Genomic DNA, 24,369 nt, shown 5'->3' with positions numbered 1-24,369 from the left:
TTATGACAGGACAGCAACGAATGGGAGATTGTACTCATCATGGCATACCTAGGGAGCCAATCTGCAAAAGAATAAAAGCCTATAATATCTGTAAATACTCCATGATAACCCTGATTTGGATGGTACTCTGGAGGCATCCTGGAACATGGGAAAGAATATTTTCTTTAAGAAATTAACATGAGTTTTAGCTAATATTAGGACACCAAATTTGTTTAAGAACGTGATCATGGCCACATCAAGCCAAAGACAGACATGAGTCTTCATGAAGGAGTAACCTCTAAATGAAGCTCAGTTATATTTCATGCTGATGCAGACCTATTGGCATCATATAGTCCAAAAATGGTAGCTCACTCATATTGTTTTTCTGAACAGGTAGTCCCAAAGCCCCTGGATATATGAGAATGACAGCTTCCCTGTGTGTGCGCCGCAGAGGTGCTCTGTGTCGGCACTGCACCCCCTTGCCTGGGATCTCTGGGTGCCCAACAGGGCACTGCCCACTGCAGTACGGGGTACATTTGCCCCTAGAAGCAATGGTTCAGTTCAGTAAGGGGGATGAGTCCCTGTGCAGGTGAAGCATAGTGTTTCATGTCCCCAAAATCATGTGGTATGAATCAGCTTACCTTCACTGAAGGGAAGCCAACCAGCCATTCCTTGTTAAGGTCCTGTAACCCAAAGATGGTAGCAAAATGGAAACAGAGGGTAGAGCTGTGAATGACTGATCTTTGTAGAAATATAACAGAGTGTGTCAAAAAAATGTTTTCAGTTTCATGGTATTCTGTAACTGGAGATTTGCTAATTTGACTACCATTAGTCTGAATTCTACAAGATTTTCACACCTTCCAAAAAACTGCTGAAATGTTATTTTCTGCCCAACTCTTCCACTCCATCCTGCAACTTAGACTAACTAAACAACTAAGTGACCGTTTAGAAATGTTCTTTTCATAATAGTAATTTACAGGCACAAGCACAGGCACACACACATATATTTATTCAGAAAGGTTTGATGGTGTACCATGTGCTGAATCACAGGAATACAATCAGCTCCGCCTTAAGTACTAAATATACAGCAGAAAATTTCAGTTATCAGTACTATGTAAAGGTGGTCTTAATTGTATGCGTAAAGTTACTTTCCTTACTGACAAAGCAATAAGAAATATCAAACAACAAAATATACACGTGCAGCCAGGGAGTCATGAGTAACAAAATCATGTCCAGAATTCCAGAACCAAAGTCTCTGAAGTCTCATCTGGCAAATTGCATGGAATTTAAATGGTCTGACTTGGAAAGGTAAAAAGTCTGTGTTCTCTTTGCCAGTGCTTGAGTCTGTAGTTTTAGGTAGTTCAAACCTGTTAACACTCTAACTTACATTCCAGCATTATACTTTCACATTAAGTTATCATTCATATAGCTATAAATATGCTTTTATTTCAATGCAGCTGGAATATAAAATATTTTCTCCATCCCAAATTATCCCATAGAGCTGTTCTGAACTATTCAAATGACCTTTTAAAATGGGTTATTTATTCATTCAGTTCCTTGTCTTATTTGTTCACATTTAATTTCAGTATTAATAATGCAGTCCACTGCACAATTTCATTTTAATGGAGATTTTTTCATATGTCATATTTAATACTTAGTTTTAGCCTTAGGAGACAGCTCCCATTTTCCTTTGTGGCATGCATAAAGGTCTGGTTTTGTTCAATATTGTCTAGGCTTGCCTTTCTAATATCATGCTTAAAATGGATATCATGTAAAATATGTAATTTCTGGATGTTAAAAGAGGCTGGCTTATTTCCTACAAGTTGAAAGCTAATCCAAGATGGCAGCTGTAGGCATCATGGCCTGCTTTAAATCCTCTTCTCATGAATTTCAGTGAGGCTGCAGGTCACACCCTGGAAAACCAGAATCTGAATATCTGACACTGTTGCTGTGTTCGCAAATACTAATTTTTCTGTAGCGTGACTGGAATTTGATCAGGTGGAATCAAGCGGAATCTGCTCAAAAGAACTAAACTACAAGGTGGTTACGGGATACTCACCAAAACCAACCCCCACACCTCTGTGAACCGCCTGGTTTGGATTCTCACCCATTAAACTAATAGCAATGAAACGCCTCCTGAATATCAGCATTCCCTGAAGCCCTCACATGAACAGAATAGAACAGAACAGAACAGAACAGAACAGAACAGAATAATTCAGTTGGAAGGCACCTACAACAATCATCTTATCCAACTGCCTGGCCACTTCAGGGCTGATCCAAAGTTAAAGCCTCTTATTAAGGGTATTGCCCAAACACCTCTTAAACACTGCCAGGCTTGGGGCATCAATCACCTCTCTCGGAAGCCTGTGCCAGGGTTTGACCACTCTCTTGGTAAAGAGATGCTTCCTGTGTCAAGTCTGAACCTCCCCTGACACAGCTTTGAAACATTAAATCATTCAGTGGCCTCAGACCTCCTCACCGCTGCCTGAAGACCCCATTTACCTCCTGGCTGTACCAAGGGTCATGGGTGTGTGCAGGAGCTCTGGCACCCCAGTAGCTACCCTACGCGCTGAACTGGTGCTACTCACCAGCTGGCTTCTTTCTGCAGGCTTTGATTTTTGAATAGTGAAAAACAAATTGTTGAAAACAATGTTTTGATTTTACTGTAGGGGAAATTCTGGTCTAATTTAGCACCACATGATGAATGCTAACCCAGCCCAAAAGGCAGCTTTGCAGCAAAACCAGGACAGGCTTAGGTTCAGATGACTACTTCTAACTCTTCTAACTCTTCAGGGGTGCTGGAGCAAAATGGTTCCACAGCGAGTGGCTGTGAGATTGCTCCTATCATTTTATAGCACTGAATTGATAGTATTTATCATATCTGTCATCTATAGCATTGAACTTTATGGTATTGAATTTGAACATAAGGCAACTGCTCTTGTAGAAGGATTTATTCAGGATTCTGATGATAAGAAACTTTCAAGTCGTATTTTTCCAGACTGGCTATCATCAGACAACAGCCTTTGAATTGCTTTGCAAAATACAACAGCAACATACAATATCAAAACTGTTGCCAGAACTGGTGGGTTAACTATGTGGCTTTTGAGCTTAACCTGGTCTCAGCAGCAATTCTTCATAATTCATGTCTTTGTACATACATAAGCCGGTTGAATTTAATTTTGAAATAAAATATAATCTTTATGTTTGTAGAGTGTTAATTGAACTCCATATGACTCAGACAAACATAGGACATTGTCATAAAAATAATGATCAATAGGGAGACTTCTGGAAGAATTTCAGCCACTGGACATATTTCTAGCATTTCTAAAATTTCTGGCACTATTTATCCAAGAATTAAAGAAAAATAATGAATGATTCTTGTAGGAACAGTATTTGCTGAAAAATATTTCTGTCAGATCACATGGAAATAAACTGACTTGTTCATTAAGAGATCAGATATCCATACCAAAATAACACTGAATATACAACAATGCTGCTTCATAAATGTTGGAGATAGAACTCATGAGATTGGATGAATACTATTATCAGCATGGATTTTTCAGGTTGGTCCAGAAAAAAATCTCATAGACTTGTTTAAAAATAAATCATTAAAAAGCTTCTTAGCAACAATTTAGTAAGATGTGTTTGTTACTTTAAACCCTTGCTATAATACAGCTAATTACATAATATATCTAGTTATGTAAAATTTAATCTCTCCAATCCCAGCAGTATTTCTAGCAAGGTAAAATTAAAGATAATGGCCACAGTGGGTGATGTTGGATCTAATCCGAAAATTGTGGTGTCCAGCAGAAGTATTTAATATGTCATGGATGGCAGACAGGACATAATTAACTCTCTCATAGTTTCCTTTGATTATTGCTTCCAAATGTGACAGTCCAGGGATAGGATTAACCCACGCTCAGGAAAAACATGTGCTGAAGTGTTTGAGACCCTCTAAAAAGACTTTAGAAGATTCCTTTTTTCCTTTCCAACAATCACATTGCTAACCTGTTCTTTTCATAATTATACGCTAACCAGTCGTGGTCCTTACAGAAGAACATACACAGGTGCAGACAGCCACGGAAGTCAAAAGGGAGTGGGTTTTAAGAGAGTAAGAATATGCAGTGGTTTATTCAATATCCAAAGCTATGCTCCCTGAACCAGTCCACAAAGCTCTGGGTTTCCGTAACAGGTTGGGTTAACTCAAAGGCTGGGGCTTGGTGGACTGAGGGGCACATTGTCACAAATTGAAAGGGAGTCTGAAACAGTAAGATTAGATGCATGTATAAATAAAAAAAAAACGGGCAAAATTACTTTAGAGGGTCCCAGGTGAATCATAGAATCATAGAATGTTTGGGGCTGGAAGGGACCCGTAGAGGTCATCTAGTCCAACCCCCCTGCAGTGAGCAGGGACACCTTTAACCAGATCAGGTTGCTCAGAGCCCCGTCCAACCTGGCCTTGAATGTTTCGAGGGATGGGGCCTCCACTGCCTCTCTGGGCAAGCCATTCCAGTGTTTCACCACCCTCATTGTAAAGGATCAAAACTTTGGAAAAATATATGCAGCAGGCTGTGCCTGTCCTTGCCAGTACCATTTTTGCATGTTTATGTCTTGGTTGTTTTACTACTGTGCATCAGGGACACTGAGCGCCTCTTCGCCCTCCCTTCCCCCATGAAAATCTACACTTGAAAACAACTCAGTATCCAAGCCATTAGGAGGAGTAAATATATCATTAGGAGCAAGGGATAGGCAGATACAGAGGCAGTGGAGGATGCTGTAATCTGCTCATGGGCATGCCAACAGTCCGAATTTATTCTAAGGCAATGTATCAGAACATTTGATAAATACTATTACAACTGAGCTATAAAACCTGAGGGGTTTATGCATCTAAACCACTTTATTTTTCTTAGTATTTGCTTTTATAACTGGCTATTCTTGCTGCCTGCGTAACCATCTACTACATTTTTTAAGCTTGCCAAGTCTTTGCCTTCAGTACTGCTTCAGTTGTTATTTAGAAATGTGGGCTGTAGAAAGGATAAAATAAACTGATGTATGTGCTGGAGTCATGTGCCAGAGGGCATGAAAGGAAATACTCGACTAATAAATTTCCATAAATGATTGTGTGTGTTAGCATGCTCTCGTCTTGCATCCAAGATGTCAAGCTTTTAAAATCGCTATGTCTGAGAAGTTGCAATTACAGAGATAACCCAAAAAACCCCTTACATTTAGTTTTCAGTGCTCTTAACAGCCTTCTAGAAAATATGATTAGTGGGGTAAGCACTGACCCAGGGTAATTATTTCTCCTGTGTGTCTCATTTATCCAAGAGGCGATAGAAAGGCAGAAGAGAGAGGCTTTTTTGCAGTCAGATGTTCATGATTTTTTCTATTGTACACAGAGATCACAGCTGAACTGAAGAGAATCAGAGGAATACTCAGAAATGAACCACAACAGAAACTGCCTGAGAAGTTGGTAAATAATTCCTGTGCTAATACCTTCTGCCTTCTCCTCAACTGCTGCAAGCTCGATGCCATAAACATCCAGCAAGGCTCTCGGCAAGCTCACTACTGGCTAGGGTTTCTCATGACCTCAACTGAAATACAGCTCACAGAGAAAGCCGCCAGCCTTCAGCTCTAGCTGTGGTCTGTAATAAAGTGACTCCTTTAGATTTTTGACTTCAAAAGACTATCAGTAAATTTTACTACTAGCAACCTGCCACTAAACAAAAATTAGACAAGTGTCTCTTTCTTTTGGCCAGATTGTTCAGATGCTTTGATTCCTACTTTTCATCCTCATATATATGCATATGCACATGCACCATACACATGCATGTAGGCATGCACCCAACTCTGCTAATGCTTGGAATTTGTTAAATTCTTTTCCCTTTATAGTTAGACATTAAATATTGGATCTTATGAACTTCTCACAGAAGATACTCCACCTTTCAGAAGGCAGGACTGGATGTATGTGATAATAATGGCAAACCCAGCTTTATTTAACTGGTAGGCGTTTTAAAAATAAAATTTCATATGTTGGTTTCTGCTGCTTTTTTTACTCCCTTGCTTTTCCCTCACTTCAGATCATTAAAATTAAGTAAATAATTTAACTCTGTATAGGCATTTTAGCTTTCTTGCTTGCAGTTCCATAATACTCGGTTGCAACTATTGCAGAAAAGTGATTTTTCTTCATATCCACATTACTTTGTAGGAATACTTTTTTGCTTCAGTATGTCAGTACGTGTATGTGCATAAGATGCATACACATTCAGAAAATATATATACACACGTGTGTATAAAACACTTAAACAGACATATATATGACTGTGTGTTTTTTTCCATATGTATCTATGTTTTTATTTATAAAATCTCAGTGTTGAGACAGTTTTCAGTTCATAGTGCCCACTGGACAAAGGAATGAGCTATTTTTCCAATGGATTAGCAAGCTTAAAAGAGTCCTCTGGCTGTAAGTGGTAGATCCATTTCAAGCTTTAGAGTATTTCACTGTGTCTATAACATGAGTCGTAGTGAGAGACAGACTGAGATGAGAAAGTGAGGTAATTCACGTGCAATTTTGCAGCATCATAGGATATTTTCCTTTTTTGGCTTGTTTTTAAGGACAGGCAGGCATTCCCTGTCAATCTCATGCAAATAACTCCAATGCATACATACATGAGCAATAATCTTGCTATTTTTGTCACTTGAGTAATGCCATCAATGTAACTGAGAACTGAAGTGGAGATGACACATTGCTAGAAACAAATCCCTATGGCAAAAGGCTCCAGTGGAAGTTCTGTGTTTGGTGTCCTCGTTAGCAAAAATATTAAGCAACTCCATTCATTTAACGTGCAGTGACAAAAACACACCCACACCCACACCCCCCATGCTAAGATCAGAATGAATCTATAGAGGTATTAAGGAAAACATGGTGAAGCTGTAACGGAGTTTCTTTAAATAATGTTGGGAACATGTTTAGAAACTGCTGTGCTGCATGCACATAAATCTTCCCTGTACAGTTACCAGGTCAAAATCTCTGCCTACAGATTCCAGACAAAAAAGGTTTTGCAAATATTCTCCATTTATTATTGCAAGCATTTTTTGGACTGCCATCACAGTATTAACTGAACACATCTACCATAAAAAACTGGTGCTGATCTTCCAAATGCTGGGGAAAAAGCAACACCTATTTTGTTCATTCTGCTTGTTTTTATGTACTTTTCCAATATCAGGCTCCCTCTTTTGGCAGGTCTGTGGTTCAACCATCCCTCCTAAAACGGAAGAACAGAGAGCATTTCCCTCAGTACAGGGCTTGATGTAGACACAAATTTGATTTCAAGTGCTTAAGTATTATCAAGCATGTACCTAGAAAGGCATTTAGTTGATCACTTAGGTGCCTGAGGTGCCAGCCGGGCCTAATTACAAGAAAATGTGGTGATGGAACCAGTAACTCATCTGCTCAAGAGAGGACCCTTGAACACTGGTGGCAGGGGGGTCTGGACAGAAGTGCTCCCAGAGTCTGGGAAGGCTGGAAGAGAAGCACAGGAGGAGGCAGCATCGCAAAAGTGGTCCAGGAAAGGAAGAAGAGAAAACCTCCAAGGTCCTCATCTTGGGGATTCTCATGGATTTGTTCTGAGTTTTATCCCATGACCATCAGTGATGAAACATGCGAGCAGCCCAGGGAAGGAGGAATCCTGGGTGCTGATTTGTGTAGCACAGCATCCAACGCCATGCCGTGGCTGTTGCAAACTGCAGTCCTGCAGCCTTTCCCCACTCCCCCCACCCAGTCTATCTGGAAATTTGCAGTTTGGCAGTATGAAAACCGTCCCCAGGCTGAGGCTGTAGCTCGGTCAGTACAGCAGAGCTGGGGGGCACGAGCCCCGTGCCTCTTTGGTGAATGCCCACTGCCTTCCTGAGGAAGGATGTAAGCACGTAGTTAAGTACTTCCCAGAAACTTGTGTATGATTAGATTTCAGATACTGAATAATTTGTTCCTCATCTTTGCATGTAAACATTCTTAAAAGCTTTTTGATTGGTTATTTGGGATATATTTAATAAATGGGCCAGACTGACAAATCTGGAAAATAACTGAAGAACAGATAGATACGGATCTTAACTAAGTCAGCTGCTCTGACTGTGGTTTGAACAAGCACAAACTGTGCTCCCATGGTCTTAAGAGAGAAGCAGAAAGCATCCATTGTGAAGAAGAATTTCCTTGGGGAATGGGCACTGTTTTTTTCTTCCAGGCTTTGGCCTTTTTCTAATTATCACTAATTGTACTAGTGAACCGATTTAGGGTTCTTCTCTGCTAACAGCTGGACCTCATTCTTCCTTCTGAAGCCTGAAGTTTCATACATGAAATCACAGTATTGCTAAGCTGGCTATTTGCAGCACATTCCCCAGTAACAAAGATCATTTGAAATCTGCCATAGATCCTGGGAAGGGCTGGACTCTGCAGTTCCTATGAAAGTGCAGACTATGCCACTTGGTATAGATTTATAAAATGAACTATGAGAGTCCAGAACCGCATGTCACTTCTGTAAAGGTATGGCAGACAGTCTCGCACTCGTCATTTTTCTTTCTTTCACCTAGGCCTTTGACACTTCTACTCCCAGCGTTAGCCTAAAATGATGCAACATAAGGCATCAGCCACGAATAGCTTCAGAAAAACAGCCATTTTTGGAAGCTATTTTAAGATTGCTTTGCAAACCCAAACACTTCAAAGGCAGCATAAACTGTGATTGTCCTGTATATCGCTGGGAAATAAAAAACATACACTGATGCCTCCCTAAATAGAAATATTTTCATGATGCTCCAATATTTTAGTTCCTGCCTGCATCATTTCGGTTTCTACTTATTTTGTAGACTATTTTGACAAACCTTTTAAAAACATTTTAACGCAAAAGATTTCTTTGAAAAATTGTTTGTTTTTCCTGTTTGCACAGAAAATAATCTACTTGGATGCTATGATCAGACCTCAAGCTTTTTACTTTCACTTCAGAACGTGACCCCTGGTGAGTCCCTATGTGACAGAGCTCTCAGGTTGCCTCTCCCGACTAAAAGTGCCTTGTGTTTTTGGGGTGATGAATTTCCAGCAGGTCAGGTTTGCCTGTTAGGTTTGAGGAAAGGCCAGGGCAAAGACACGAATCTTTGAATCCACTGGAAGAAAATAAATTCTGATCTCCCCAAGAAATAGCTTTCTGTTATGCTAAATGAAGCAGAATAATTGTTGCCAGTCCCTCAGGAACCTTGTACTGTGACCAGGTTCTCCTGTGATGCTACAGTCCACTTTTCCAAGCTTGTTCTGTTGGACAAATGTGCTACGTTTTCTTCCCTATTTGTAGGAAATTTTCTCCCTTTTGGACAGACAAAAGCAACAGTTCCAGCATCTTCTGTACCAGAGACTATGAATGTCCTCTGCCTTCATAAGTGCGTGTAAAAGGAAAATCCTGTTTTCTTCTCCCATAAAATGATGCTAGGTCATGATGATCTTTTCTTTCGATGTGGCAAAATCCATGGTGACCATCTTTGTATCTGCTAGGAGCTGATCTGGCATATGTTCACTTGCTGTTGTCACTTCCCTCTCCAACATACCATCCATTTGGTTACCAGGTAACATGCATTGCTAGGCATTTGCATTAAGCATCGATGCTTGTCATGTTTTTTAAACTGGGTTTTTAAAAATAACCAAGGTTAAAATAGGATTGTGTTATGGCTGGGAATCTTCAGATTCATTCTAGTGACTTGTCAGGGTATCAACCGATAAAATCCATCTGTTGAGAAAAATATTACTGTTTAATAAGCATCGGGCCAAATCCCTGTGGATGCAGCTGATTTCAGTGTTGATAGCTAGAAACAATTTGATATAGTGCCATATGACAACATAAGGCATTATTCTCCCTTTCACTTGAAAAGAATAATGGGCCAAATTCAAGTCTGGTTTCCGTAAGTGAAAATCTGAAGTTATTGGAATGGATTTTTTGTATTTTGCGGATGCATTATGTCCATCAGCAAAAAATATTGTCTCCCACAGAGGAAGTAGCACGCTTCAAGTTCTCTCCCAAAACGTGATCCACAATGACATGAATGCTAGAGTCAACTAGAAACTTTCATTGACAATTATAGGGAAAATCTTGTTTTCTGAACATCATCTTTCACAACCTTGTGTGGAAAATTATGACTTTCAGACAAAATTAGAAAATCAACAAAGCAATGAAAAACCATACTTATGACATCTCATGTTTTATTGGGAAGTGGGGCAACCCCACCCTCATGATGCACTGTGAAAGCTGATTCACTTGAGTAGTTCAGCAAGATGGGAGGTTGGAGACATTTTGTGGGAAGTGGAGTCCATCTAGCCAGGCTTTTTGCTATAGCTGAAAGTATAGGTATGAATGGTGTATTTGAACCACAACTTCCATATGGCTTTTCTAAATTAGGCATTTTGTGTCCGTATCAAACATTTTGAAATGCCAAAAAAAAAAAAAAAATTGATATTACCTCCAAATAAAAATGTTGTTAGATATATTTTTTAAGGTTATCATGAAGAAAATTTGCCATGCCTTCTAATCTATGTATCATTTTTAGTACAAAAATCTTACAGATTTTGAAGGGAAACAATGACAAATGGGTTTTTTGGCTGAGCTTTAGGAGGGTCACAGATGAGCTGATTCCTGGTAATTCAAGAAAACATTGCTAAACTCTGCTCACTAATCCAGAGACTGGGAATTAATATTATTATATGACTTACCAGTCAATGCAGAATTGCACCTCCTAAAACCTCTAGTGTTTTAGCCTTAACTTTTGAGAGCTGGCATTGAATAAAACACACTCAGAAGCGTAATGCTTCATGAAACACTTCTGTGTCTTACATACATGTCATAGGTTATATCTTCAGTTTGCTATTCAAACACGTTAGCTTTCCATCTTTTTTCATTTTTCTTCTGGGATTTTATTGTATATCATAAAAAATTAGCCATCTTCCAGATATGTTAATCACTAGCACTTCTATGGTTTCTTCTTCCAGTGCCAATTGGAGGCATTTTTATATAACCAAGATGTGAGCTTTTTCCTTCCAAAGTAATATTTGCATCTCCCAGACGATAATTTGGAGTGTCAGTTCACTCACTCACTGTCAATAGATATATTTGCAGTGACTTCAGCACAAACCAGATAAAGCCCAGAAAAATATGAACTGCAATGAGTGGTTGATGATGTTTTCCTACCACCATGGTATCTGGTGGTGATGAAATTACTTGGAGAGAGTTCATTTTCGTATTTGGTCCCTGGCTTGTGCTTTCAAAATGCTTCAGTACATTAAAGCATGTGTGTGTTAAAATAAGAAAACTATTTGTGGAAGTGACAATCGTGAAAAGAAGAAGCAGGTGTAAATAAGTTATTCTTTAAACTCATGTCCTGCTTGAGTAACAATAGGACGGGAATGGAGCTATTTGTTATTAATCACAATGTGTGTGTGTGTATATGTGGTGGGAAGATGGGGAAACAGTAAAGAAAATAGTTAAAATGCAGGCAGGTATTCATCTTGAGACAAATTTCTCCAAAGCTGGGAATGCCCTTCCACTGCTTGCATGAAACCAATACTGAGAAATGATTCTGAATGTGTGGTGTGATGACATTTTCATTCTGTGGTTTCATTGATGGCCTCTCTTCAGCTGCATGTGGAAACCGGAGTGGTTATTCCAGTTCACAAGCCGCTCAAGGGAATGTCAGAATTTGCTGGGTCTTAATTACTGTGCTGCTTCCCTACAGATTGCTCTTGTTATTGGTTCATTAGATTGTAGTATCTCCCATGGCACTTCTTGTACTTTGCTATTACCAGGCACCAGAGATGATGCATCAAAGGAAGGTGCTAGGAAACTGCATTTGTCTCCAGACAAATATTTTTGTGCAAACATTTGCATTTCCAGCTTGCAAGAGGAAACCAAATATTTTGAAGAGCTCTGAGATCTTCCTTAGCAAACTGCTCTTCAGACAATACTAATAAACAGCAATACTTGCTGGTGAAGTTTTCAAATGAGATGACGATAAAGAGTGACAAGACTGCAAACAAAAATATGACATTACTTGACCAGTCTCCTAGATATGGAGTATCCCTAGAAATTACCAGTATTGTCAAAGTTTTATTTATGATACTACCAGACAAGTTGGGTGCTTGATACTCCTGTGAACGTAAAAGGGACAGTTCCCTTTCCAAACAGCTTCAGGTGTATATAAAAAAGGGAATCATATGTGTAGCTTATATCTCCCACTGAATTTAAGGCTTACATTATCTCTCACAGATTTCAATTAATAGAACATTTGGACCCTCCATGAAACATTGGCAGATGAAAAAGAAAGTTCCTGCTTAGAACAACTTTAAATTCATGACTTTAAGGAGATAATTTAGTCTTTCATGTACAAAGAAGATTTGTTATTTCCTTTGGTTTGTAATATGTTTTTTTCCCCAAAGGATTACAAATTCCATAAAGAAGCAGAGTTGCATTTAATGGTAGTGCTCTCCCCTGAGGAAAGTAAATTGCTTCTGAAGGCTACAAGTAAAGCCTCAAAACAGTAGTTATTTATGAAATGAATGAACAGTTATCAAAAGGTATGTACGTACTGGTCATTTTAGATGTCCCAAATTTGCACACCTGACTTACAAAACCAGATATATAAAAAGCATTGTGAGTGAATTCAGCATGTTACAGTGCACCAATTCTATGATCTCTGCTTTCAGCCAGAAGTGTGTATTAGAAACACAGTAAATAACACAGAAATGTCCGATATGATTGCCACAAGAGTCATGATTATCACAGGAGTCATGGCAAAGTTACATTTGTACCAGCTGTAAAACCTGGCAGGGGATAAATCCCTTCTGGATGGTTTGGAGGATTGTGAGAACATTATTAGAGGGCTGTTATGGATGGGCTATCTGTTGTGGGTGGCCAGCTTGCCAAAATGTTCCTAAGACAGTAGATGGATGGTGATGGCCAGATGGGCAGAAAGGCAGGGTGTCTATGCAAAGTCCTCAAATCCCAAGCTGAATTTAAATCTGACTTTTCTTGACAAGAATGACAAGGGAGGAAAAGTGGTGACAGCACAGCCCATCAGCCATCAGACAAATCCCCCAAGGGACACAACAGGGCAGCTGGCACTTTGCTGGCATCTGCATGAAGAATTGGACCCTGAATATTTGGCTTCTTAATGACCCGTCCAAGAAGATTTACCACAACAAGAAACTTTGTGTAAAGGAGTACTTAAATAAGGCTTGCAAGATCAGGGTCCTAATCACAGTCTGAACTTATGGATGCATTTTACAAATGTAGGTTCAGAAAAATTCTTACAGTTTGAGAGGTACTGAACAGTAATGTATTTATTTGTTTTTCTTGATATAACGGTTAATTGACAAAATACTCTGATAGCTCTCGTGTTTAGAGCCATCAGTGGTTAGGTTTCTGCAAAGCTTTAAAAGACAATAAAAGAGCCCACAGATCAGAATTTCTCTCAATATTTTAAAGTAAATATCCATCCAGTTTCGAATCTGGTGTACTTTCTTCGATAAAAAATGGATATAGATCACCAAGAAAATTGTCCCTTTGCATCTATGTCTTCCCAGAAGGCTTTATCACTGCATGATATCATGAGCCATTAATGTCACTATGGCATCAGGTAAGGACAATGTTTGTCTTGAGCACAGTTGCTATTACCAGCAAGTTTCACAATTTCAACAGTGATTCCTAGTTACAGTGTCACAAGGGTATGTTTGATGTCTTGACTTAATGGGTAGCTTCGATTGATGTTGTGCCATGTTTCACTACACAATAAGTCTTTCACGTGATGTACTGAATTTTATTACAGGGACAACAGTCCAATAATCTGTCTCATTGTCCCTTTGCATCTATGTCTTCCCAGAAGGCTTTGATCACTGCATGATATCATGAGCCATTAATGTCACTATGGCATCAGGTAAGGACAATGTCTTGAGCACAGTTGCTATTACCAGCAAGTTTCACAATTTCAACAGTGATTCCTAGTTACAGTGTCACAAGGGTATGTTTGATGTCTTGACTTAATGGGTAGCTTCGATTGATGTTGTGCCATGTTTCACTACACAATAAGTCTTTCACGTGATGTACTGAATTTTATTACAGGGACAACAGTCCAATAATCTGTCTCTTAGAGTATGAAAACGTGTTTTCCCTGGGCATTACCTCTTTCCTTTGGAAAAGAGCAAATATCTACTGCAACTGGGAAAAAGTATAACTTAGGAAACATTTGAAGTTCATCTTCCTGTTTTCAAAGGAAAGCAGGGAAACGTCCATGGCTAAATGCCTCTTTTAATGCAGCCTCCCTCCTAGGAATTACCCAATACAACATGCTGGGAGGTTTTTTGATCCACAGAACCTTATTTGGAGGCATTCATGTAAGTGCCCCTAATCTATGATGGGAGTAACACAATAAGCACATCTTGCATGTTGATCTCCTTATGTCTTATACTGAGACAGCATTGTGAGTGCTATAAAGTGAACCCAAAAGAGACTTCTCCCACACTTATGAGAAAATGAGCCGTCAGCGTAGATGTAGACCACACCAGCCTCTGCAAATTCAGCTGACTGCCTGCAATCTGATTTCAGGGTTTAAAATGAGAGAGAGAGAGAAAATGTGTGCAACTGTTCCCATGAAACTGCCGTAAAACAGTTAAAACCACACAGCAAAATCTAAGCTTTAGGCCTGCAACAATGGCCAAGGCATTAAGACAAGACACAAATGCAACAAGAACAGCACCAAGAAGGGCACACGTGCAAAGGTTCTGCTTTAGGTAAAGCAGCGATACACCTTCTCATGCCAAGTCAAGCCAAAAAAGCAACAAAAGAAACTCTCCATCAACACATAAATGCTCAAGTCCTGTTAACATACATGAATGGAATGAGGAGATGCTTCTTCTGATCATCAGTGGGCAAAAAAGGAAATTTTGGTGATACTTCAGAGAGGGGTTAATTTCCTGCTAAACTCCAAGAAGTACATATGAAGGATGATGATGGAAAAGATTTGTTACTAACCTTGAACTCTTAGATTGTTTGACTAATGAATTTGACATCTTTATCAATACCTGCCATTTCACAGACTGCACCTATATTTGCATGTAGATTACACATGTAAGGGCACAGTATTGACAATGGAATTAATCAAATTATGCTGCTTTCAGGCCAGAAAGATTCATTCCACAAATTAAACCCTCTGTAATTAAGCCTTTTTTCTGTGTCATGATATTGTCCATCCATTCTTCAGCTAATTGACTGCAACAGTAGGGACCAAGATGCAGGTCTTAAAAGAGGTCCAAGAGTCGTAAGTGGTGCTGACATATCTCTTTCCTGAACACAAAAGAAATTTTAAAGCACCTGTAACAGCTGAGGGGACACTTACAAAACACAGAAGGGTCACAGGCCTGATTCACTTCTTTCCTGTGATACCCAAACATTTAATGCATCATAAACCATATCATACATCATAAATACATATTCATAAATCTCAATTGTTTCATGTATCATAAAAAAAATTCCAGAAAACAGGTTTCAAGTGGGCACTTTCTTCTAATCTACTGTTCACAAAAGTTTAATATTTGTGTAGATGCCCAGCTAAACATATTGAGCTCATTATTGAGCTCAGTTATGTCCAAGGGGTGCACTACATGACTCTAGTAGAAGCATACAAGAGCACACCAGCATGAATTTTAACAGCTGAAACCTCCATGCTTCCAGTCTCTACTAAGTTAGAGTTGCTACAGCATAAGTACATTTAGGTAGCTCATCAAAAGCTTCAAGGCACCATGCTCCACGCATGCTCTCAGTCCTTTGGTGGCATGTCTGCTGCCTGTCACAGTCCCCTAAGAACCAGCATGACAGCCTTCCCTCACTGGAAGCCGTTCCTGTGCTATGTCTACCTCTATCACACACAGCTTTGAGCTGTAGCACGGCAGGATGCAGCTCAGGCGGAGCACAGCCAATGGCTCAGGCTCCAGCGAACAAATTTGTGCACTGATTTAATGTCACATTGAACCAATATGCTGGTACAGTTCATTAGACTGATAATGTAATAAGGAAGCTCATAATGTATGTAATCTAGGAGGAGAGCCAGATTGTGCAGAATTGCTCATCTAAATATAGAAAAGCATAACCTTTTTTTTGTAGGTTGAAGTCCAGCAATGAGACTGGGCCAACTCAAGAAGCCTACAAAATTGAACATACCCAAACCATATAAACTACTGCAGTAAGTACAAGGAGGCTTTTTCTGAAGGCAGAGACATACATGTGACCATCAATCTTTAAAGAACTTGAGAAAATACATACATCCTTAATAACTGGACACTTCTAATGAACATCTGCCAATATAACGTATTCAAAAAATCTTGATTTAATACATGGTTATCGGGGCACTGTCGAAAGCTTAGAGAACCATTAATCATGATGGTGAACTTCAAGTACATTTAATTAGGGTATTCATTTGTGCCATTTCATATGCTCTCTCCTGCTCATATAGTTCCCACTTATAGGCACAGCTCTTTCAAAAAAAACCAAAACAGTTTACCCAAGAAACCATTCAGGAAAATGACATATTTTCTCCACACTTAAAACATTTAATTTGGAAAACTTGTGTTAAAAGTAAGGCAAACAAGTAATGCTTCTTATGTAGTTCAGTCATGGTCTGATAAATGGTTTGATAGCTCCAGTCTGACTAGCACTGGTGGCAGCCTCAATTACAGTGTGACAGTATCTGTGGTGCCTAAGCAGCAGCAGCAGATTATGCCAAGGAAATTCTTGTTCACTGAAAATCAATTTAAATAAATACACCATCACTTAAACTATGATTTGGTAAGATTTTACCTTCGAGTCTCATACTTATCTTGAAGCAGGGACATAGTGTGGAACCAGCCTAGATTATATATAAAATACCAGAGCTATGCCTCATACTAAAAGCTGTCCAGCCATGCTAATGCACCTCAGCACTGTGGCTACAGTGATCCTAAGACTTTTGCTGCTCTATGTAGATATACTCGTAGTGGAAATGAGACGGTCTGTGCAGTAAGGGAAAGAAAACCAGTGCAGCCCCAGCTCAGGTGAATGCAGATGCTGTGAGGGGTGGAGGGATGTGAAGGTTTCCTCATGCTGGACCCAGTCCTTACAACAGCCCAGTCCCAGATGTCTCATAGCTCGCAATGCTGAATCCCTGCACACTGGCCAAATTAGATATGTAACTGCTCTTCTAGAGACTACTGGAGGCATTTCTGCTTTGTACCAGAAAGAAAAGGATGAGTGGCATTCAGCACATTTTTACTTAGAGATAATGTAGCAAACAGCAATTCCTCAAACACCAGAATCAATGAAGCCAAATTTCCTAAAGATCTGCATCTGATAGTACTGAATCTAAATTTTAATGTTCATGAGAAGTCTTTTCTGTAACTTGGATATTTATAAGGGCTTCTCTGGGGTGAATTCTCCGGTGCCTAATAGCTCACACTGCAGCTTTTTCCATAGTTACAGATTTATTTTTTTTTCCACTACCTGATGAAAACCACAAGAGTTTCTTATAAAATTGGAACCAGCTGCTGCCTTAGGGCTTTTCACTCACTAAAGGATTATTCTGCTAAAAGGAGCTAAATAGAATAATGCAGATCTGAATTACTCTGAGTGAACCTGCTTAAAATATTCAGATGGTGAGAACCATTAGGCATTTTCAATAGTAATAACTGAAAGAGATAAAGTATTTTCTGGGAAACATTTTCCTTATAAAGAGGTTCAAATGTTGCTCCTGGTCATACTAAATAACGAGGAAATTAGAGGAGAAAAGGACTGTGTGCTTATTGAGGCATCTGACCAGAAGTCTGGTATTGCAGATTTTGACTTCAGCTAATCTACCTCTGTTTTCAGCAAGTGTGGACTTTAAAATTACCTCTGATTACCTCTGGTTTACAGAATTAGAAACAGACCTTATTGCTCTGCTTCTTGGTCTGCTTGGCTTTATTCTTTATTTCAGAGAAAGTCAGTCTCTCATGTGGGAGAAGAAAGAGATGAAGGTACTTTCCTACCTCAGAATTGACGAAAATTGTCAATTCATCTTCAGTTTATAGAATGGGTGGTTATGCCTTCAAATGATGGCAGGAATTCCTTTGAATAATTGTCAAATTCACTAAATAACTGGTTCTTTGAGAGATAGAAATATCCATTTGAGAATTTATGCTGGGGGCTGACCCCAAATACCCTAACTTGATTGCACAAGTTCATGACTTAATAGTTTCTTGCTTGGAGGGTCACAGCCATTCATCAATCTGAAGATTATGTATATCCAGTTTGCAGTACTCACAGAAAAATCCATTTATTGTCAGAATCTCATGTTTGCTTGCAAAATTAAAGATTCAAGCCCAAGAATCTGTTCTAATAGCTCAGCCACACTTACACATCTGATATTAACATCTGTCTTTGAGGATAAAAGAGAGAGTGTATTGACTATAACAGCCAGGAAAGCAGAGAAAAAGCACTATATCCCCCCATGGCTTGTTTCTGTCCCTGCACCCTGTCTGTGGGCAAATCAAGCTAGCAGTGACTGGTTGTAAGCGTCCTCCTTCTCCACAGTCAAGGTCTCCTTCCGCCTCAGGTGGACACACAGGCTTTTAGCCTTCTCTGTTGTGTTGAGCTGAATCACTGGCTTATTGAGGTCTTCAATACAGACCAATAATAAATGTACCATTTTTTTCTATCACGGGGTTTCCCTGCCCCATGATTTGCTTTGGCAGCAATGGTGTTGGCGTGTTTGGTACTCTTATGAACCTGGTCCTCACTCTTATAACCAGTGCACAGAACAGTTGGAGGCAAAGCTAGCTATGTCCAACATGAACTGCATGCCCACTACTAATACAACATGGCATATCTAATTTAACTTTTGAAGTAAATTTACGTCACCTCTTAGCAACAGACTTGCTAGAATCATTCAAGGAATGCTTTCAACTTGTGATATGACTTATTTGCACAGATGCTTTCTCAATTAAAATCACAGTGATAGTGGATGTGCGTTCCCAATGGTGTGAATGCAGAGCAAAGGCAAGAGGATTGCCACTTCATAGCTACATGCAGTATGTCATGTGCATTTCTACTAGCACGTGTGACATCTAAGTGCTGCGATTTATTTTTGAGGGGTCAAAAATGTGGTACTGCAGACTACTGTATTTGCATTTGCAGCAGTTATTTTACATAAATATTATACTGGAAGAAAACATGCATTTGCCAAAATACATGCAAAAGGCCATAAACATGCAGATATTCATGTGTCCATTAAGTCAACTACAGCTGACTGGGCACGCTTCAATACGATGGGGAGATTTTGATGGAAAATGGGTGGTGGAGAATGGAAGGATGGCAAACCAGCATAATGACAACGGTTAGTAGAGCAGTCTATTGAACAAATAACAACAGAACATCAAAATGATGGACAGCAAAGTGGCAGAAAGCAGGGTGTTACAGGGCAGGGATCATGTTGCCATCCTGAGTCTTTGGCAGTTTTGAGAATTGCCTGGGGAGGCAGCGAAATTGTATCACAAGACCCAATGCACTGCCATGATCCCAGAACACTATGCAAATAGCAAATATGAATAATGAACATTTAAAGCAAGAACTGTGCACCAGGAAAACAATTCATTAACTGGGATATTTGTCTAAGCTATTTGCAAGTAAATTCAATTAATAAGAAAATTAATAATAATCACAGAAGTCTTTTTGTGCATAAGTCACTTGCAAAGCATGGGGTCTGATTTCCTGCTACTTGCATCTTGAGCAGTCATCTCCATCCACGTAAAATGAATGTAATATTTTTCAAATTTGATTCTGTAGGAGTTCCCACCTTCTTCAAAGTCACTTTGCAGCGATACAAGCAAGTATTCAGATGGCAGTGAGCAAGAGGGTCCACTGAACACTTCTGCCTGCTCAGCTCTGCATATGACAGCTCAGTCTGGCTTCCAAGAGAAGAATCTATGTCTTTGCCTTTCAGGTCCATTTTCTCTCCCCTATCGCCTTCCCATGGCTTCTAAATCCATTAGCCCATTTCAAAACACCTTATCAACTTTCATGAAAAATAGTAACAGGAGAGGAGAGGACCCCACATTAGTGTCTCTGCTGAGGCTGCAATACACCTTTACTGTTATTTGCTTAATTTAGTGGAAACACTGGCCTTTCAGCACACAGAGTTCAGAATCACCCATGGCATAAGTCACTAGAAGCTAGGGAATTGGACGCAATGGATGGAAGATACTGAGTGTACCTGTGCAAGATAAGGAGTATTTCAGGAATGTGAAGTGCGGGAACAAATTTCAAGTACAATTGAAGGCAGTTAGAGAGAAAGGTCACTAAAACATAAAACAAGAGTCACCCCAAAACCCACCTATTTAACCTACAGTAAGAATATGAAGTTCTATGACTCTGCTTCCAGTCCTAATAAGTTTCCATATTTAAGTCACCGTGTTAGTTTATACTCCTCAAAACAGTGTGTTTCACTGTGGTATCTATGCAGTATTCATTGCATTCTTCCACTGATTTGCAAAGGGTTTACATAAGGAATTTCAGAATAAGAGGTTTAGGTTTTGTTGTTTATTGTTGGTTTGCTGTTTTTTTTTCTTTAAATGGGAACAATGAGAAATGTGTTCTAGATGATTTAGGAAAATGTGAATATGTAAAGTTACACCTCCAAGGTGGGGTTTCTTAAACATAATGTCATTTATCCTGCACTACAGGAATTTAAAAAACAGCTACAATAAGTATGAAAATGTCTAATGAAATATTTCAGAAGAGATTATGGCATGTAACGTACCAATTGAGATTTGATATAATGCGGGGAAGCCTGAGGACTTGACATGTAATTTTTAAAAAGTTAGATTTCCTTGACTTAAATAGTACCCCATGGTATTAATCAAACCCCACAGAGCCAGCATCTTCAGGTATGCAGAATCTAAAGCAGGGCAGCAACACATACTTGAGCAATAAGGATCTCTAAAACTCTGCTTCACTCAGGAAATTATTTCAAAAAGTCAGTCCCTTACTGGTTGTTATCTCTGAAGCTGGTTATGAACATAAGACCACTTGAAATGTTCCAGCAAGGCCAGTGTGTTAGTATCAAGATGCTCATTTAAATTTACTTTAGTTTGGTGAACTTTTATCATCCCAGAGCCTAGCTCCAAACCAACTCTACTTCCTGGCAGGCTGCCTTGGAACTGGGAACCTTGTTGTTCTTCAAGGACCACTTCATCCAAAGATTATCTAACCTGGCCAGAAGCCTGGCTAGCCGTGTCTCAGGCAATCTGCTTGGTAGGTCCTTGGAGTCCCCAGTGCTAGGCCTGGCCCCCATAGAATCGTTTAGGTTGCAAAAGACCTTTAAGATCATCAAGTCCAACCGTTAACCTAACCCTGCCATCCCACCACTAAACCATGTCCCTAAGCACCTCATCTGTCCTTCTTTTAAACACCTCCAGGAATGGGGACATGACCACCTCCCTGGGCAGCCCATTCCAGAGCCTGCCAATCCTTTCTGTGAAGAAATTTTTCCTCATGTCTAACCTAAACCTGCCCTGGCGCAACTTCAGACCATGTACTGGTCTACGTTCAGATATCTCTGAGGCAGGACCCTGGGAAATGTTCACCTAATCACGGCTTTCCTCCACTTTTGCAGCAGCAAGGTGAAAGCCAGGGAGAGCCCTCACGCCCCAAGCTTTCAGGCTCATACATCTTGGGCCTGAAGCCTGAAAAGCCTCACATGGGCTCGCTGTGCTGGTGTCCAGGCAGGGCTCACCCTCCACCACTGAACTTGTCTGCAGCTTGTCAGGGAAGCTGGCATTTTTAGTTGGGTGGCTGCCAATCTAGTTGGAAAACTCAAGAGTTCTCATGAACAGGAAACTGCTTTTCAGACAGCTTTAAGAAAAAAATATGGTTCTTTCCCAAAAAGAGTTTACAAATTGAAACCATTACCTGGTAACAATTTCATTATTGTTTGTCTTCAAGGAGGTTCCACTTGGGCTAAGTGCCCCATTTACACATCACCAAAGTACTCTCTTCCAGACATTACAAAGGATAAAAAGTCTGTAGGGAACTGTTGAGGGTGAAGGCTAAAAAAAAAGCAATTAGGTTAACTTACTACTCTAAGATTCAGATTTGTACACAGTCCCATAGAAAAAAAAAAAAGCCTGCATAAACCCTGAAAAATAGCTGAAAGTAATTTGTTGATTTTTTTAGCTTGCTGGTTGTTTTGTGTTGCAAGCCGGGGGCAGAATTATGTTGTATGCAATCTGTTATTCACAGCTGGAGAAACATGGCCTTAATGTTGGGTCAGGGTTGGCTGGCGGTATCAAGACATTTCATTAGAAGAGGTAAAGTCCGCAGGTTTTCTGCATCTCAGTCCTGAGGTAGATATAATCCATGGGGAACAAGTTGAAAATGAAAAATAATGATGGGGGTGAGAGGTCCAAGGCCTAACACTTCACTTGTGAATGCAGTAAGTTTTAAACAATTTTTCCACATTTAATTTATCATATTTATCAGCAGCACAAGTTTATCAGATGCGTTGGCAACAGCTTCAGTCTAATCTCTGGGAAGCTCACTCCCTGGTTCCCGTCACAACGTCAGAGCAGGACTACGCTGTCGACTCAGTGCCCAGGTACCTGCAGAACTGCCCAGCTCAGGGAAAGCCTCAAACTGTGTTTCAGGAAAATTAATCCCCCTGTAGCTCCACCAAGAGCCTGTTAAGAGTGCAAGACGTGGAAGAAGCTCTCCTTCCAAATGCCGGGCCCTATCTCTCCGCTCGGAGCCTCTATCCTCTTCTACCCGGCTGCAGAGGAGGAGCATGGGGATTGCCCTTATAATTAGAAGCTTCATACCTCTCACAACTAATCACAGTCTGATCCTCCTCTCTCCACAATTGGCTTCTTCCCATTGCAAAATCCTCTGCTCCTGGATGTTTCATTGCTAATAAAGAGAGGTATTTAGCCAGTAATTCTGAGCGGCTGTCGAACATCCCTCCTTCCAGTCCTTGCTGGTTTCCTTCAGCTTCGCCCTGCACAGAAAATGCCTTCTGCTTATGCCTAAACTATTGTGACAGATTACTTTTAATTAATCTATCACTAAATCATATTTGACATAGAGCAGAAATAATCCAAAATGAAAAGCCTGAAAATTCTGAATCCCATTTCACCAGAATGGGGAAAGGCAAATTGCTGTCTGCTACATAAACCCCAGGCAGGTACAGCAAGTGGTGAAAGGAGCTCGGAAAGGATGCCTTCCATGACAGCCCTCGTGGGATCAGAGAGCGCTGTTTGTGTGGCTCTGCCTCCACAGAGATGGGGAAGAAGTCGGTGCTGTCAGCCCTCCCTGCCTGCTCGGTGCTAGACACCGCAGCAGCAAGTGACGGTAACAGAGGCAGGGAATGTTTCCAAAGACACAAACCCCATCTCCTCAGATGTGGTATTTAAGGAAACATATTTTGTCATTGCAGAGCTTGCAGAGTTCAAAGCTAGAAGGCAGTGTCTAATCACCTAGACAAGCCTCAAGCTAAGTATACCTTTGGCTATAAGCATACCATGGCTTCCCCTACATAATATAATGAGGAAATGCCAGGTCTTTGGAATGGCAGGATTGGGTTTTATTTGACTGTCATAAACTGGGACCAAGCTACTTCAACTTATAGAAAGCAATAGTAGAGCAAGTTTAAACCTGGGATATACCCTACCTAGGACTCGTGATCAAAGCTGAATCATTTCTCAGGTTGTGACCTGGCATGGGGCCAAAATAAGGGATCTCAGTTTAAAGGTCTGTGAATAACACTGGATAACATTTTAATTGAGAGAGAGGATTAACATTCAGCTCATGTTTAAAAAAAAACAAAACACAACAAAACCAACCATGAAGATAACATCACAAGATATGATTTTACTTTTTTATAAAAACATAAGCTAGAGTAACCCATTAGAGATGGTTATAAAAAGACTTTTGAGTTTGTGGAAATCATCACCATCTTGCATTACACAAAGGAGAGCCTTATATCCAAATGTTTCAGGCAGGAGCTCCAGGAGCCACTCAGCAGGCATTCTGTCTGCTTGACAAAAAAGCCAGCCAGTAAATCTTATCTACGAGGCTTCTACATATGAGATGTCCAAATTTGAAATAAATCAGTTCGTACAACTCTGATTCAATTGTAATCATATTGATATGCTTTTGTTTAGTTCAAGTTTGTGTTCTGTTTGTGTTATGTTGTGTCTACAATTGATTTTAGCCCTGACAGCAATTACTATTTTCTTGTGCAGCTGTGTCCAGAATAAACAAACAAACAAAAAAAAAAACAAAAAAAAAAAAAAAAAAAAAAAAAAAAACCCCA

This window comes from Egretta garzetta, unplaced genomic scaffold (genome assembly GCF_000687185.1).
Source record: "Egretta garzetta isolate BGI_Z169 unplaced genomic scaffold, ASM68718v1 scaffold251, whole genome shotgun sequence".
In the NCBI taxonomy this organism is placed as follows: domain Eukaryota; kingdom Metazoa; phylum Chordata; class Aves; order Pelecaniformes; family Ardeidae; genus Egretta; species Egretta garzetta.
Note: the sequence above shows the minus strand (reverse complement) of the source record.